Here is a 16,654-nt window from a genome sequence, read left to right on the forward strand (position 1 = left end):
ATATCGATGAACGCTAATTGTGCGTTCCTGCGCACTGTTATGCGCACACTGAGCCTCCGTACTATCTCGGCGGGTTGCCGTATTTTAATCTGCACTGTACACGCCGACTCAGACGTCAGAATGAGAGCCGGAAAGCCAAGCGGTCGCTTCCGTTTTGCCACAAGCACGCACGGAGTTTCGCGTCCGCACGTACGTATACGCTGCCAGTTTGAATTTGTTATTTATAACAAAATCACGACACCTCCTAGAGTTGCTTGAGGCGTATTGGATCACTTATATAACTGTGAGGAAAAAAAAGGCGTTATAGAGACGAAAAAAATGCAAAAGAAGTGCCATCAGCACTCGGTGTTTCCAGGTGGTCTCCCTCCGAAGTACTGACCGAGCCCAATACTGCTTAGCTTCGGTGATCGGACGAGAACCGGCGTATTCAGCATGGTATGGCCGATTTTTTTTTCTTGATTGCCTGTCTTTGACCCATAACATTTACACAAAAAACACTCAACAAAAAACACACAAAACGCTATGTACCTACGACACTGTCGTGGTCAGCCATCATGAGTCTGGCTTAGTCATACTAAAATTCACGAAGCGTACAGAGCGGCTCTAGCCTCGAGAGCCACTCTGGAGGCTCCGCAGCTGCTTTCTGGAAGGCCAGAAAGCAGTCCATTCTTTCCCGAAAATAAATTCTGGCAGGTCGTGCGTCTTTGTCACAATAATAGCCTGCCATTCTGGAGCGCCATATCCTCCTGAGACCCGGGGTGTATTGGGGTCCGCAATTATTGCTTAGGCTTTCAAAATAAACCAGTGGGATTATGAATGATAAAAGTGTCGCATATTTTGCCAATAGCACTTACTGTTCTCGCTCAGCACGATGTCCAATATTTCGGACACTGGAACTATACCCAGTGGTTTTAGACCCACCTGGCCTGTATTGATGTACTACAGCTATCTTGCTCAAACATCAGTGAAAAAAATTAAAGGTTTTATTGTCACGAATGAGAAAGTAGTGACTAAAACACTAAGCCGCCTCCCTCTGTTGAACAGGAATTTCACTCTTGTTACTTCCTGCGCGCAATTTCGAAACAGGTGCTATCATTTGTGATGCAGAAGAACAACTAACATTTTGCGGAGAAGAATTTTGTTTTCATATTGCAGCCCAGTAGCCTGCAACGGGCAGCGTTGGGAATGTCTGCAAGCCTTAAAAATTCGGAAGCCTTGGAAGCCAGTGCTGTTATCATTTGCTTCTGCTGGAGGTCACCGAACACGTTTTGATGGAGGATGCAACTCGGCTTCGCTGTCACTCTCCGTTTCATCCTTCTTTTGAGCCATAAGTGTCTCAGCAATAGAAAGGCGGAAGTCCAAGAATGTTAGGATTTCGTTGCGTTCTTTCTTTCCCGCTCACATGTTCTGCGCGTGCTGCACCCACGAGTTGCTGAGGGCAATGTCGAACAGTTTCCTGGAGCAATTCGTTGCAAAATTGCATCTGCCGTCTCATCAAACACGCGAGGACGCTCTCCTACAGAAAAAAAAAGCGTCGCGATTTAGACTACAAGCCATTAAATACTGATATTTCCCGTCTACTGTTCCTAACGAGGCCATCGCGAAAGCACAGTCGTAATAAGAGGGTTCAGTCCCGGCGTCCAACGTGTTGGACACACGAAATGAAACGAACCGTTCATAAAAGGAAGCGCGCGTACAGTTTAAAGTTTCAGTTCTGCGCGTTCGCTGTGTAATTAGGGTTCGAATAAAAAAAAAGTTACAATCTCATAGGAGGTAGAAATACTAGAAACAATACTGACTTCTCCGGCAGCTCCGGTAAAACGCTGCGGCGCTAAATCCCGCCAATTTTGAACTGTTTTGGCGGGAATTTGAATGATGTACTTTCATTAATCCTGCATAGATGGCACCAGTTGGCGTCCTAGATATTGGACAACGCGGTTTTGCGGGATGAATGCATTCGCATTGATGTAGTGGCTCAATACGTAGTGTCCATTATATTGGACAAATGCTCTATAGAGGGGTCTCAGGAGGTTATACTGTGGAGGCCCAAGAGCATTATGAGATCAAATGGTACCCCATCCTCATTGTCTGTGCTTAAATAACGAATTCCCTGCGCGTCAAGTGGTAGCTCTTTCTTTATTGTCCTTTGTAACACATCCCAAAAATAAACCCCTTCCCAGCAATGCAAAAAAACATGGTCTATTGTTTCGGGCTGTTTACAAATTAAGCAGTTCGATCCCCACGGTAAAAAGAAATCCTTTCCTTCCCAAAACTTTTTAACTGGGAGTGTCCCGGTGTGTAATTTAAAAAAGAAGGTCTTTACTCCTGGTGGCACCTGCATTTTCTTTACCCTTTTTAAAACATCAGCTCCAGGACCTCCACTGTACAAGGCCCTGTACATAGGCTCTGGGAAAACAATATCACAAAGATCATGGTACAACTTCTTTCTTTTAGTTTTATACAAATAATCGCTAGAAAAACGCGCTGAAAGAAACCTAACACTTGCTACAATCTCTTTGTAGTAACCAAAAATTCCACCCGAGAGCTCTTCTGTGGTAACAACAAACTCGGGCAGCAATCGCCGCAGCCTCACCTGGCACACGGTGCGCAAGAACGGGTCTGAGACGTCGCGAAAAAACAAAAAACGGTTCACCAGCTGCCTTAAAAAGAGGTGCCCTAGCCCCAATTCCCCGTCTTTTACCCGCCGGAACAGGTTCGTTCTGCTGCAACGTTCCCATTCGGAAGCCCATATAAAGACGGCAAAAATCCGGTGTAACTTCTGAATGTGCACCCGAGAGCAATGCAAAACCTGCATCACATTCCAGAGCTTGCTAATAAAAACCAGGTTGCAGACTGTAGCTCTGGCGAAAATGGAGAGATTGGTGCCTTTCCATTTTCCAGCTCTGTCACGTGCTTCTTTCGTTTGCTGTTTCCAATACTCCTCGCTTTCGCGATAAGCATCGAGCGGAACGCCCCAATACTTGCCCGGTGTCGTCGTCCACGGTACGTTGGCAAAATGGTCCGGGTGGGATGGCCACCATCCATGCCAGAGTCCGAGGCGTTTGGACCAATTAATCCCGCTACCGGTGACTTCGCTGAACTCGCGTACACACCCGACAGCTTCGCTTATGCTCTCCTGATCAACCGTGAATACAGCAACGTCGTCAGCATACGCCAACAGCTTAACTTCAGCAGCTTGCAACCTAAAGCCATTAATACTATTGTCTTCTAATATTTTCCTACACAGTGTTTCGATGTAAATACAAAATAAGAGAGGGCTGAGGGGGCAGCCCTGACGCACCGAACGCTGCACGCAAATGGGGGCCCCCAAGCACTTGTTAACATTCAATCTTGTCGTGCAGTTTCGATACGCCAGGGCTACACCCTCGCGGATAACTGAACCGACATTCACATGGTCTAAAACGGAAAACAAGATTTCATGAGAAACACAATCAAAAGCTTTTTCGAGATCAATCTGAAGCATGGCCACCCGCCCATTAATTGCATCGCAGGGTTCAAGTACACTGCGTGCTTTTTGAATGTTGGAAAAAATCGATCGCCCTTTTATTCCACATGTCTGGTGGGGTCCAACAATTTCCTTTATCACTGTCTGTAGTCTTCGCGCCAATACCTTCATAAAAATTTTGTAGTCCACATTAGTGAGCGCTATCGGTCGATATGCGGTAACAGATTTTAATTTCTCTATATCATCAGTTCTCGGTATGAGTACCGTATGGGAGGTCCCAAAAGACGGAGGCAAAAAGTTTATTCCATAGGCTTCGTTAAACATTGTACATAGCACCGGGGCAATTTCATGCTTAAATTCTTTATAAAATGCCGCACTGAATCCATCTGGTCCTGGTGATTTTCCGAGGTTTAATTCATCTATCGCATGCCCTACTTCGTTTTCAGTTATTTCTAGTTCCATTTTCTTTTTCCTTTCTTCGTCCAGCCGCGGCATTGCACCAAGAAACTGATGCTTAAATGCAACTGCGTCTGCCGGATGCCACGAAAAAAGCCTCTGGTAGAATTGTGTAAAGGCTGCTTCGACGTGGTCATTGTCTGCCGATAAGATACCCCCCCCCCCCATTCTATTTTATCGATATGATTACTCTCTGCGTGGGCTTTTTCTAAACCGAGAGCACGTTTTGATGGCGCTTCGCCAGCAGCTGTGTCTTCCGCCCTCGCCCTCACCAGTGCTCCGCGATAACACCGTTCTTCCATGAGTTCTATCTTTTGCTTGGTTTTCCTGACATCTTCAATCCATTTCCCAGGCGCCTTGTATTCCTGCTTCAGCAACGTTTCCAGTAGTGCCTTTAACTCACCTTCGTCTTGTTTTTCTTTATACCGTATACAAGTGGCCCTTTCTATTGCTTTGATTTTTAAAGATTCTTTGCTTAACTCCCACTGCTGCCATATCTTCAGGTTCTTGCACGGGCTTATTTTTCCTATTTCATCCTTTACTGCTCCTCGAAGATGTGGCCGAATGTCTTGAGGGTGCGCGGGCAGTGAAGTTCACCCATTTTCAGGGCTCAAGCCATGCACGGCTGGACCGCATTTATACATCAGTTGACCTTGCCCCTGTATGCAGCCAGTACGAAGTTGTGGGAGTGTCCTTCTCAGACCACTGTTTAGTTGAGGGCTGCCTCGGAAGTGTCAAGCGAAGCAAGGCATTTTCATGGGAAATGTGGAAGCTAAACAACACGCTTCTTCGCGACGATGTCTACTACCGAGCATGGTATGGCCGATGGCGAGAGACACAGCGTTTCAAGCGCTGATGTACCGTGTGCGGCCCCTCCCGGATGCAAACCTTCGCACAGATACTTCCGTCGAGTGTGGCAACAGGCGCCGAGCGAGCAATTACGTGCCCTGGGCTTTTATCAGCCGTTCTGGCGATCGTAACGCACTGTGGCATGCACCGAAAGAGCAGCGGGAGCAAGCCTGTATTGTTGGCGCATCGGCTGGGTAGGGAATGCGTGTCGACTATATCGATGAACGCTAATTGTGCGTTCCTGCGCACTGTTATGCGCACACTGGGCCTCCGTACTATCTCGGCGCGTTGTCGTATTTTAATCTGCACTGTACACGCCGACGCAGACGTCAGAATCAGAGCCGGAAAGCCAAGCGGTCGCTTTCGTTTTGCCACAAGCACGCCCGGAGTTTCGCGTCCGCACGTACGTATACGCTGCCAGTGGGAATTTGTTATTTAAAACAAAATCACGACACCTCCTAGAGTTGCTTGAGGCGTATTGGATCACTTATATAACTGTGAGGAAAAAAAAGGCGTTATAGAGACGAAAAAAATGCAAAAGAAGTGCCATCAGCACTCGGTGTTCCCAGGTGGTCTCCCTCCCAAGTACTGACCGAGCCCAATGCTGCTTAGCTTCGGTGATCGGACGAGAGCCGGCGTATTCAGCATGGTATGGCCGATTTTCTTTTTTTTATTGCCTGGCTTTGACTCATAACATTTACACAAAAACACTCAACAAAAAACACACAAAACGCTATGTACATACGACACTGTCGTGGTCAGCCATCATGAGTCTGGCTTCGTCTTACTAAAATTCACGAAGCATACAGAGCGGCTCTAGCCTCGAGAGCCACTCGGGAGGCTCCGCAGCTGCCTTCTGGATGGCCAGAAAGCAGTCCATTCTTTCCCGAAAATAAATTCGGGCAGGTCGTGCGTATTTGTCACAATAATAGCCTGCCATTCTGGAGCGCCATATACTGTGGAGGCCCAAGAGCATTATGAGATCAAATGGTACCCCATCCTTATTGTCTGCGGACGAGAACCGGCGTATTCAGCATGGTATGGCCGATGGCGAGAGACACAGCGTTTCAAGCGCTTATGTACCGTATGCGGCCCCTCCCGGATGCAAACCTTCGCACAGATACTTCCGTCGAGTGTGGCAACAGGCGCCGAGCGAGCAATTACGTGCCTTGGGCTTTTATCAGCCGTTCTGGCGATCGTAACGCACTGTGGCATGCACCGAAAGAGCAGCGGGAGCAAGCCTGTATTGTTGGCGCATCGGCTGGGTAGGGAATGCGTGTCGACTATATCGATGAACGCTAATTGTGCGTTCCTGCGCACTGTTATGCGCACACTGGGCCTCCGTACTATCTCGGCGCGTTGCCGTATTTTAATCTGCACTGTACACGCCGACGCAGACGTCAGAATCAGAGCCGGAAAGCCAAGCGGTCGCTTTCGTTTTGCCACAAGCACGCACGGAGTTTCGCGTCCGCACGTACGTATACGCTGCCAGTGGGAATTTGTTATTTATAACAAAATCACGACACCTCCTAAAGTTGCTTGAGGCGTATTGGATCACTTATATAACTGTGAGGGAAAAAAAGGCGTTATAGAGACGAAAAAAATGCAAAAGAAGTGCCATCAGCACTCGGTGTTCCCAGGTGGTCTCCCTCCCAAGTACTGACCGAGCCCAATACTGCTTAGCTTCGGTGATCGGACGAGAACCGGCGTATTCAGCATGGTATGGCCGATTTTTTTTTCTTTATTGCCTGGCTTTGACCCATAACATTTACACAAAAAACACTCAACAAAAAACACACAAAACGCTATGTACATACGACACTGTCGTGGTCAGCCATCATGAGTCTGGCTTAGTCATACTAAAATTCACGAAGCATACAGAGCGGCTCTAGCCTCGAGAGCCACTCGGGAGGCTCCGCAGCTGCTTTCTGGATGGCCAGAAAGCAGTCCATTCTTTCCCGAAAATAAATTCGGGCAGGTCGTGCGTCTTTGTCACAATAATAGCCTGCCATTCTGGAGCGCCATATACTGTGGAGGCCCAAGAGCATTATGAGATCAAATGGTACCCCCTCCTCCTTGTCTGTGCTTAAATAACGAATTCCCTGCGCGTCAAGTGGTAGCTCTTTCTTTATTGTCCTTTGTAACACATCCCAAAAATAAACCCCTTCCCAGCAATGCGAAAAAACATGGTCTATTGTTTCGGGCTGTTTACAAATTAAGCAGCTCGATCCCCACGGTAAAAACAAATCCTTTCCTTCCAAAAACTTTTTAACTGGGAGTGTCCCGGTGTGTAATTTAAAAAAGAATGCAGGTGCCACCAGGAGCATGGTATGGCCGATGGCGAGAAACACAGCGTTTCGAAGCGCTTATGTAGCTTGTGCGGCCCCTCCCGGATGCAAACCTTCGCACAGATACTTCCGTCGAGTGTGGCAACAGGCGCCGAGCGAGCAATTACGTGCCCTGGGCTTTTATCAGCCGTTCTGGCGATCGTAACGCACTGTGGCATGCACCGAAAGAGCAGCGGGAGCAAGCCTGTATTGTTGGCGCATCGGCTGGGTAGGGAATGCGTGTCGACTATATCGATGAACGCTAATTGTGCGTTCCTGCGCACTGTTATGCGCACACTGGGCCTCCGTACTATCTCGGCGCGTTGCGGTATTTTAATCTGCACTGTACACGCCGACGCAGACGTCAGAATCAGGGCCGGAAAGCCAAGCGGTCGCTTTCGTTTTGCCACAAGCACGCACGGAGTTTCGCGTCCGCACGTACGTATACGCTGCCAGTGGGAATTTGTTATTTAAAACAAAATCACGACACCTCCTAGAGTTGCTTGAGGCGTATTGGATCACTTATATAACTGTGAGGGAAAAAAAGGCGTTATAGAGACGAAAAAAATGCAAAAGAAGTGCCATCAGCACTCGGTGTTCCCAGGTGGTCTCCCTCCCAAGTACTGACCGAGCCCAATACTGCTTAGCTTCGGTGATCGGACGAGAACCGGCGTATTCAGCATGGTATGGCCGATTTTTTTTTCTTTATTGCCTGGCTTTGACCCATAACATTTACACAAAAAACACAACAAAAAACACACAAAACGCTAAGTACATACGACACTGTCGTGGTCAGCCATCATGAGTCTGGCTTAGTCATACTAAAATTCACGAAGCATACAGAGCGGCTCTAGCCTCGAGAGCCACTCGGGAGGCTCCGCAGCTGCTTTCTGGATGTCCAGAAAGCAGTCCATTCTTTCCCGAAAATAAATTCGGGCAGGTCGTGCGTCTTTGTCACAATAATAGCCTGCCATTCTGGAGCGCCATATACTGTGGAAGCCCAAGAGCATTATGAGATCAAATGGTACCCCCTCCTCATTGTCTGTGCTTAAATAACGAATTCCCTGCGCGTCAAGTGGTAGCTCTTTCTTTATTGTCCTTTGTAACACATCCCAAAAATAAACCCCTTCCCAGCAATGCAAAAAAACATGGTCTATTGTTTCGGGCTGTTTACAAATTAAGCAGCTCGATCCCCACGGTAAAAACAAATCCTTTCCTTCCAAAAACGTTTTAACTGGGAGTGTCCCGGTGTGTAATTTAAAAAAATGCAGGTGCCACCAGGAGCATGGTATGGCCGATGGCGAGAAACACAGCGTTTCGAAGCGCTTATGTAGCTTGTGCGGCCCCTCCCGGATGCAAACCTTCGCACAGATACTTCCGTCGAGTGTGGCAACAGGCGCCGAGTGAGCAATTACGTGCCCTGGGCTTTTCTCAGCCGTTCTGGCGATCGTAACGCACTGTGGCATGCACCGAAAAAGCAGCGGGAGCAAGCCTGTATTGTTGGCGCATCGGCTGGGTAGGGAATGCGTTTCGACTATATCGATGAACGCTAATTGTGCGTTCCTGCGCACTGTTATGCGCACACTGGGCCTCCGTGCTATCTCGGCGCGTTGCCGTATTTAATCTGCACTGTACACGCCGACGGAGACGTCAGAATGAGAGCCGGAAAGCCAAGCGGTCGCTTCCGTTTTGCCACAAGCACGCACGGAGTTTCGCGTCCGCACGTACGTACACGCTGCCAGTGGGAATTTGTTATTTATAACAAAATCACGACACCTCCTAGAGTTGCTTGAGGCGTATTGGATCACTTATATAACTGTGAGGAAAAAAAAAGGCGTTATAGAGACGAAAAAAATGCAAAAGAAGTGCCATCAGCACTCGGTGTTCCCAGGTGGTCTCCCTCCCAAGTGCTGACCGAGCCCAATGCTGCTTAGCTTCAGTGATCGGACGAGAACCGGCGTATTCAGCATGGTATGGCCGATGGCGAGAGACACAGCGTTTCAAGCGCTTATGTACCGTGTGCGGCCCCTCCCGGATGCAAACCTTCGCACAGATACTTCCGTCGAGTGTGGCAACAGGCGCCGAGCGAGCAATTACGTGCCCTAGGCTTTTATCAGCCGTTCTTGCGATCGTAACGCAATGTGGCATGCACCGAAAGAGCAGCGGGAGCAAGCCTTTATTGTTGGCGCATCGGCTGGGTAGGGAATGCGTGTCGACTATATCGATGAACGCTAATTGTGCGTTCCTGCGCACTGTTATGCGCACACTGGGCCTCCGTACTATCTCAGCGCGTTGCCGTATTTTAATCTGCACTGTACAGGCCGACGCAGACGTCAGAATGAGAGCCGGAATGCCAAGCGGTCGCTTCCGTTTTGCCACAAGCACGCACGGAGTTTCGCGTCCGCACGTACGTATACGCTGCCAGTGGGAATTTGTTATTTATAACAAAATCACGACACCTCCTAGAGTTGCTTGAGGCGTATTGGATCACTTATATAACTGTGAGGAAAAAAAAGGCGTTATAGAGACGAAAAAAATGCAAAAGTGCCATCAGCACTCGGTGTTCCCAGGTGGTCTCCCTCCCAAGTACTGACCGAGCCCAATGCTGCTTAGCTTCGGTGATCGGACGAGAACCGGCGTATTCAGCATGGTATGGCCGATTTTTTTTTCTTTATTACCGGTAAACAATACATAAAAATCTCTAGCCACACTTTGGCCGAGACAATGGGTTAAAACATTTTCATATTAATCAGTTCATCCATAACCGCCACCCAGTCCGGCGGCTGGGGTTGACTGCGGAGAACATCTCTCAGGAAAACTGCACTTTCTATAAAGTTTTCTCTCACTGGTCGCACATTTGCGTCGGCGTGCCTGGCCGCCATTCTCGTCTTCCAGATGCTGTGGAGGCCCAGTAGCATAAACATGTCGTAAGGAACCTCCTCACTTTCTATAGGTAGAAACCGGATGCCATAAGGAGTTACAGGTAGTTCTTTCTTCAATGTTCTTTGCAAGATGTTCCAGTGGAGAACCGGGTCCCAGCAGTCGATAAACACATGTTCTATGGTCTCGGGTTTTTTGCAGAGTATGCCGTCGGTGGTCCAGGGCACAAAAATGCCTTTATCGTTTAGCCATGTTTTCACCGGAAGGGTACCGGTATGAAGTTTAAAGAAAAAGGATTTGACAGTCGGTCTTACCGGCATCTTCTTAACTCGCTTTAACACATCTTTGCCTGGGCCTCCGCAGCAAAAGGAACGGTATAAGGGAGCAGGTATAAATATATCTAGCAAATCTTTGTACAGTTTTTTCCTGGGTACAGCAGATAGATACTGTGTAGAAAAGTGAGCGCTCAAAGTGCGAAAGGCTGCCACAACTTCACGCAAAAAACCTGTTACAGCACGATTCGTGGCCGGGTAACTGGACACAACAAATTCCGGCAACACGTTGCCTAAGCGCACCTGCAATATTGTGCGCAACAAGGGATCGGTTTGATCACGTAGAAACAAAAATCTTGAGACAACTTGCTTCAGAAACAAATTAGAAAGACCAAGGCCGCCCCTTTTGACCGGAAGGAACAGATTAACTCGACTTGTTCGCTCCCAATTTGAGCTCCAAATAAAGACAGCAAACACTCTATGCAGCTTCTGCAGGTTTGCTCGGGTAATGAGCACGAACTGCAATATATACCAAATTCTGGCTATTAAAAATACATTGCACACATTTGCGCGCGCGAAAACAGAAAGGTCACGTCCTTTCCAGCCATCCGCTTTTCTCCTTGCACTCTGCGTTATCTCACCCCACAACTCCGTACTGCTTTTATAGTGCTCCAAGGGTACCCCCAAGTACTTCGCAGGGGCGGTCGTCCATTTCATGTTAGCAAACACGGCAGGTGTGCTGTCCCAATCACCGTGCCAAAAACCTATGCACTTATCCCAGTTAATTTCGGACCCAGTCTTTTTGCAATATTCCCCCGCAACTTTCACAACTTCTTTAACGCTTTCTTCATCCGCGCAAAAAACAGCAATATCATCAGCGTAAGCAAGCACTTTTACTTGCGCCGACAGAAGAGTGAAACCGCAGATCCCATCATTGTGCAACAGTGATAACAGAAAAGGCTCAAGGTAGATCGCAAAGAGCAAAGGCGAGAGCGGGCAACCCTGCCTGACCGAAGAACACACAGGTACAGGTTCAGTCAGCTGTTTGTTCACTATAATTCGGGTAACACAGTTGTCGTACGCCATCTGTACACCTTGTATTATCACAGAGCCGACGTTGGCATATTCTAGAATGGCGAAAAGAATGTCGTGCGACACAAGATCGAAGGCCTTTGCAAGGTCAAGCTGTATCATGGCAACTCGGCCCCCGAAGGCATCGCAGCATTCAAGAACAGTTCTAGCAACGTGCACATTTGTTCCAATGGTGGGACCTTTAATACCGCACGTTTGGTGGGGCCCTACAAGGTCCTTTATGACCTTTTGCAGTCTGTTGGCAAGAATCTTCATAAACACTTTATAGTCAACGTTGGTTAGGCTTATCGGCCGATAAGCCCCAACGGACAGAAGTTTAGCCTGGTCCTCACTCTTGGGTATTAAAACCACGTGTGCTGTTTTAAATGATGGTGGCATTTTTTTTGTCCCATAAATTTCGGTGAAGACGCAGTGGAGAGCTTGGGTGAGTTCGGCTTTGAACTTCTTATAAAATTCACTACCTAAGCCGTCAGGACCGGGAGATTTTCCGGCACTCAGCTCTTCGATTGCTCTTCCCACTTCGCTTACGCTGATTGGTACCTCCAGCCCTTGTTTTATATCGTCTCCTAGTTTTGGCATACGGGACAAGAACGTGTTTGCAAACCCCTCTTCTTCAAGCCGTCGCCGCCCAAGCAATTCCCGATACTGCTCAACAAACGCCAACTGAATCACTTTGCTATCATTCGTTACCTCGTTTCTGTACCTGATTTGTCTTACTTCGTTCTGAGTCGCGTACTTCTTTTCGTCACTAAGCGAGCGTTTAGTAGGTACTTGGTCAAGCCAGAGACGTTCAGCACGGGCCCGTATCATGGCAGCTGTATACTTGTCTTTTTCGATAATCTCAAGTTTACTTTTAGTATCTCTTATTTCTTTCTTATATCTTCCCGGCTGGGAACTTTCCAGGCTTACGAGCAAGTCAAGTTGGCAATGTAGTTCTTTTTCTTTAACACGTTTATCGTCGCATATGATGCTTGCCCTTTCAATCGCGTTTATTTTCACTTGTTCTTTGAAATCTTCCCACCTAATTACCCAGTTCCCAGGCTCTGCTGATAGCAATGCTTTAATGCATTCATTAACTTTAATGTCCAAGCGTTCATCCTCGAGTAATTGTGCGTTAAACTTCCACGGGTCCCACGAGAAACGAGATTTCTTGTCTTTGTTCACCAGGGTAAACGTAACTAAGCTATGTCGGTAAAAGACATGTGTTTTACCTCGTAGCTATTGCACAAAGGAATCAGATCAAGCGACACATACGCTCTGTCAAGTCTCGCGTGACTTTCACCCTAGAAGTGAGTAAAATGCGGCGCTGCCGAAAGAACTTCAGCAACATCATCTAAACCATTTTCTTGCACAATCGAATTCAACAATTCCGCACCTTTGTCACGAAGGAGTCTTTCTGTAATTCTATCCTCTGCTTTACAAACGCAGTTAAAGTCGCCCAAAAGCACAATTAACCGCTCACAGCACACATATTGTTCAACGCGCTCAAAAAATTGCTTGCGCTCGTTCTCCCTGTTAGGAGCATACACGCATATGACTCTCCATAGCAAATTGCAATAAAAAAAATCCACTACAACCAAACGGCCAGTTTGACACACAGTTAAATTCTGCTCGACAATCCCCAGAGAATTCCTAATAAATACAGCACAACCGCCCGATGTGCCAGAAGAATGGCACACACAAACATTGTAGCGTGCCGTAAAAGGCTGCACCATAAGGTCCGCCTGTTCCTGTCTTTCGACTTTCGTCTCCTGTACGGCTATTATGTCTAGGTCATTATCAACGAACAGCCGGCTTAGCTGGTACTGACGCTTCTTGCAAGCCAGTCCCATGACATTAATTGTTGCAATGCGCAACGCTCTAAGAGGTATAGAAGCCATCTAGTTTAGGTACAGGAGCCATATGGTGCATACCTCGGGACACAAGGCGACGGTGCGGGTGACTTGCCTAGTCTGAGGTGCTCGATGGGTGCGGTGCCGGTAATCCAAAGTCTCTTGCACAAGTGCCTCTTGCGTATGGACTGGAAAATCAGCCCATACAGTCCGTTACCGAAAAAGGCCATCTCACGCCCACAGAAACCACTCACAGGGCACTCACTCCAACTAAGGCGGCGGCTTAGCCGCCGCTCGTTGATCGGCCTGTACATTCGGCCGCGGTTTCAACGTCGGTCGCCTGACGCCAACAGTCTTCTGCGGCGGCTCGTCGGCTTCGCTCACTTTGGGCTCTCCATTCGCACTGTGCTCGTGCGGTCGCTTCCCTGCTTGGTTGCTGGTTGATGCATGTGACACTTCCATGCTGTCACCATGCTGGGGAACGACGGGAGCTGACGCCCCACCGCTCAAGACTTCGTCCGTTGGCGCCTTGACTTCTGCAGGCTGCGCTGCCTGTTGCTGCCGCTTACTGCTGGGCTCCTCTACGCTTGTGGATATTTCCGTAGGGGGCACAGCAGGGGCCTTCTCCACGCTGTCCCCTGCCTCTGCTGCAGCGCCTTCCGCGTCAGCCTCGTCCATGACAAGTTCGGACGAAATGTCAGTGTTGACTGGGACGGCAGCACTCGCGTACGTGCGTACGCAGCTGCTTTCTTCGTGCCCGTAGCGACGACAGGCGCCGCATCGTGGAACCTTGCACTCACGGCGAATGTGCCCAGTACCGTGGCAGCGCAGACACAGCGGAGCTCTGCCCGGTACAACTACGAGAGCCAGCTCACCGCCAACCCTGAATTCGTGAGGGAGGTCTTCCAGCTTCACGCCAGGGTTCATTTTCAATGAAACCAAGCGTGTCGTCGACCCCTTGCTGGCGACACCCTGGACGCGCCACCGCTCCTTGGAGACTTCGCTCACCTTGCCGTACGGAGCAAAGGCTACCCTCACGTCTTCGTCGGGCACGTTGTGCAGCAGCCAGTGCAGCTTGACGCGGACGTCCTGGTTTGCCGGGTCGATGACGAGACAGCGGCGGTCCTTGACTTTCAGGTCTCCGGCAGAAAGAATTTTCGTCACCGCCTCAGCACTCGCGAAAGTAACAGCCCATACATGGCTCATGCGATACGCCCCCAAGGCGATAACCTCGGGCAGCAGCAGCAGCTGAGCCAGCGCATCCCTGAAATCTTCGACCCGATAAGGACGGGCCCGGACGTCAGCGTGCAAAAAAACTGTGTTCAACACAACACGTCCTGTAGGAAGGGTAGGCAGAATCACCTGATACTCTTCATCCGAGGCAAAAGCCCTGTTTCCGCGGCCAGACATGACCGCTGTAGCTGCTCCAACGGAGCCCGTCATCGCACGTCCGTCACGCTCGGTGGCCGGAAGTCGAATCCGCATGGTATGGCCGATGGCGAGAGACACAGCATTTCAAGCGCTTATGTACCGTGTGCGGCCCCTCCCGGATGCAAACCTTCGCAGAGATACTTCCGTCGCTTGTGGCAACAGGCGCCGAGCGTGCAATTACGTGCCCTGGACTTTTCTCAGCCGTTCTGGCGATCGTAACGCACTGTGGCATGCACCGAAAGAGCAGCGGGAGCAAGCCTGTATTGTTGGCGCATGGACTGGGTAGGGAATGCGTGTCGACTATATCGATGAACGCTAATTGTGCGTTCATGCGCACTGTTATGCGCACACTGGGCCTCCGTGCTATCTCCGCGCGTTGCCGTATTTTAATCTGCACTGTACACGCCGACGCAGACGTCAGAATGAGAGCCGGAAAGCCAAGCGGTCGCTTCCGTTTTGCCACAAGCACGCACGGAGTTTCGCGTCCGCACGTACGTATACGCTGCCAGTGGGAATTTGTTATTTATAACAAAATCACGACACCTCTTAGAGTTGCTTGAGGCGTATTGGATCACTTATATAACTGTGAGGAAAAAAAAGGCGTTATAGAGACGAAAAAAATGCAAAAGAAGTGCCATCAGCACTCGGTGTTCCCAGGTGGTCTCCCTCCCAAGTACTGACCGAGCCCAATGCTGCTTAGCTTCGGTGATCGGACGAGAACCGGCGTATTCAGCATGGTATGGCCGATTTTTTTTTCTTTAGTGCCTGGCTTGACCCATAACATTTACACAAAAAACACTCCACAAAAAACACACAAAACGCTATGTACATACGACACTGTCGTGGTCAGCCATCATGATTCTGGCTTCGTCATACTAAAATTCACGAAGCATACAGAGCGGCTCTAGCCTCGAGAGCCACTCGGGAGGCTCCGCAGCTGCTTTCTGGATGGCCAGAAAGCAGTCCATTCTTTCCCGAAAATAAATTCGGGCAGGTCGTGCGTCTTTGTCAAAATAATAGCCTGCCATTCTGGAGCGCCATATACTGCGGAGGCCCAAGAGCATTATGAGATCAAATGGTACCCCATCCTCATTGTCTGTGCTTAAATAACGAATTCCCTGCGCGTCAAGTGGTGGCTCTTTCTTTATTGTCCTTTGTAACACATCCCAAAAATAAACCCCTTCCCAGCAATGCAAAAAAACATGGTCTATTGTTTCTGGCTGTTTACAAACTAAGCAGTTCGATCCCCACGGTAAAAAGAAATCCTTTCCTTCCAAAAACTTTTTAACTGGGAGTGTCCCGGTGTGTAATTTAAAAAAGAAGGTCTTTACTCCTGGTGGCACATGCTTATCGCGAAAGCGAGGAGTATTGGAAACAGCAAACGAAAGAAGCACGTGACAGAGCTGGAAAATGGAAAGGCACCAATCTCTCCATTTTCGCCAGAGCTACAGTCTGCAACCTGTTTTTTATTAGCAAGCTCTGGTATGTGATGCAGGTTTTGCATTGCTCTCGGGTGCACATTCAGAAGTTACACCGGATTTTTGCCGTCTTTATATGGGCTTCCGAATGGGAACGTTGCAGCCGAACGAACCTGTTCCGGCGGGTAAAAGACGGGGAGTTGGGGCTAGGGCACCTCTTTTTAAGGCAGCTGGTGAACCGTTTTTTGTTTTTTCGCGACGTCTCAGACCCGTTCTTGCGAACCGTGTGCCAGGTGAGGCTGCGGCGATTGCTGCCCGAGTTTGTTGTTACCACAGAAGAGCTCTCGGGTGGAATTTTTGGTTACTACAAAGAGATTGTAGCAAGTGTTAGGTTTCTTTCAGCGCGTTTTTCTAGCGATTATTTGTATAAAACTAAAAGAAAGAAGTTGTACCATGATCTTTGTGATATTGTTTTCCCAGAGCCTATGTACAGGGCCTTCTACAGTGGAGGTCCTGGAGATGATGTTTTAAAAAGGGTAAAGAAAATGCATGGTATGGCCGATGGCGAGAGACACAGCGTTTCAAGCGCTTATGTACCGTGTGCGGCCCCTCCCGGATGCAAACCTTCGCA

The 16,654-nt window shown here is 48.9% G+C and overlaps 7 pseudogenes; all 7 read right to left on the reverse strand.

Annotated features, from left to right (window-relative positions):
- Positions 1 to 330: 330 nt before the first annotated feature.
- Positions 331 to 449, reverse strand: LOC144130633 (5S ribosomal RNA; annotated as a pseudogene).
- A 4,866-nt stretch (positions 450 to 5,315) lies between these two features.
- On the reverse strand, positions 5,316 to 5,434 carry LOC144130611 (5S ribosomal RNA; annotated as a pseudogene).
- Positions 5,435 to 6,386: 952 nt separating this feature from the next.
- On the reverse strand, positions 6,387 to 6,505 carry LOC144130586 (5S ribosomal RNA; annotated as a pseudogene).
- A 1,172-nt stretch (positions 6,506 to 7,677) lies between these two features.
- On the reverse strand, positions 7,678 to 7,796 carry LOC144130587 (5S ribosomal RNA; annotated as a pseudogene).
- Positions 7,797 to 8,964: 1,168 nt separating this feature from the next.
- On the reverse strand, positions 8,965 to 9,083 carry LOC144130553 (5S ribosomal RNA; annotated as a pseudogene).
- A 560-nt stretch (positions 9,084 to 9,643) lies between these two features.
- Positions 9,644 to 9,762, reverse strand: LOC144130573 (5S ribosomal RNA; annotated as a pseudogene).
- Positions 9,763 to 15,237: 5,475 nt separating this feature from the next.
- LOC144130574 (5S ribosomal RNA) lies at positions 15,238 to 15,356 on the reverse strand (annotated as a pseudogene).
- Positions 15,357 to 16,654: the final 1,298 nt, after the last annotated feature.

Source organism: Amblyomma americanum, chromosome 4, assembly GCF_052857255.1.
Source record: "Amblyomma americanum isolate KBUSLIRL-KWMA chromosome 4, ASM5285725v1, whole genome shotgun sequence".
In the NCBI taxonomy this organism is placed as follows: domain Eukaryota; kingdom Metazoa; phylum Arthropoda; class Arachnida; order Ixodida; family Ixodidae; genus Amblyomma; species Amblyomma americanum.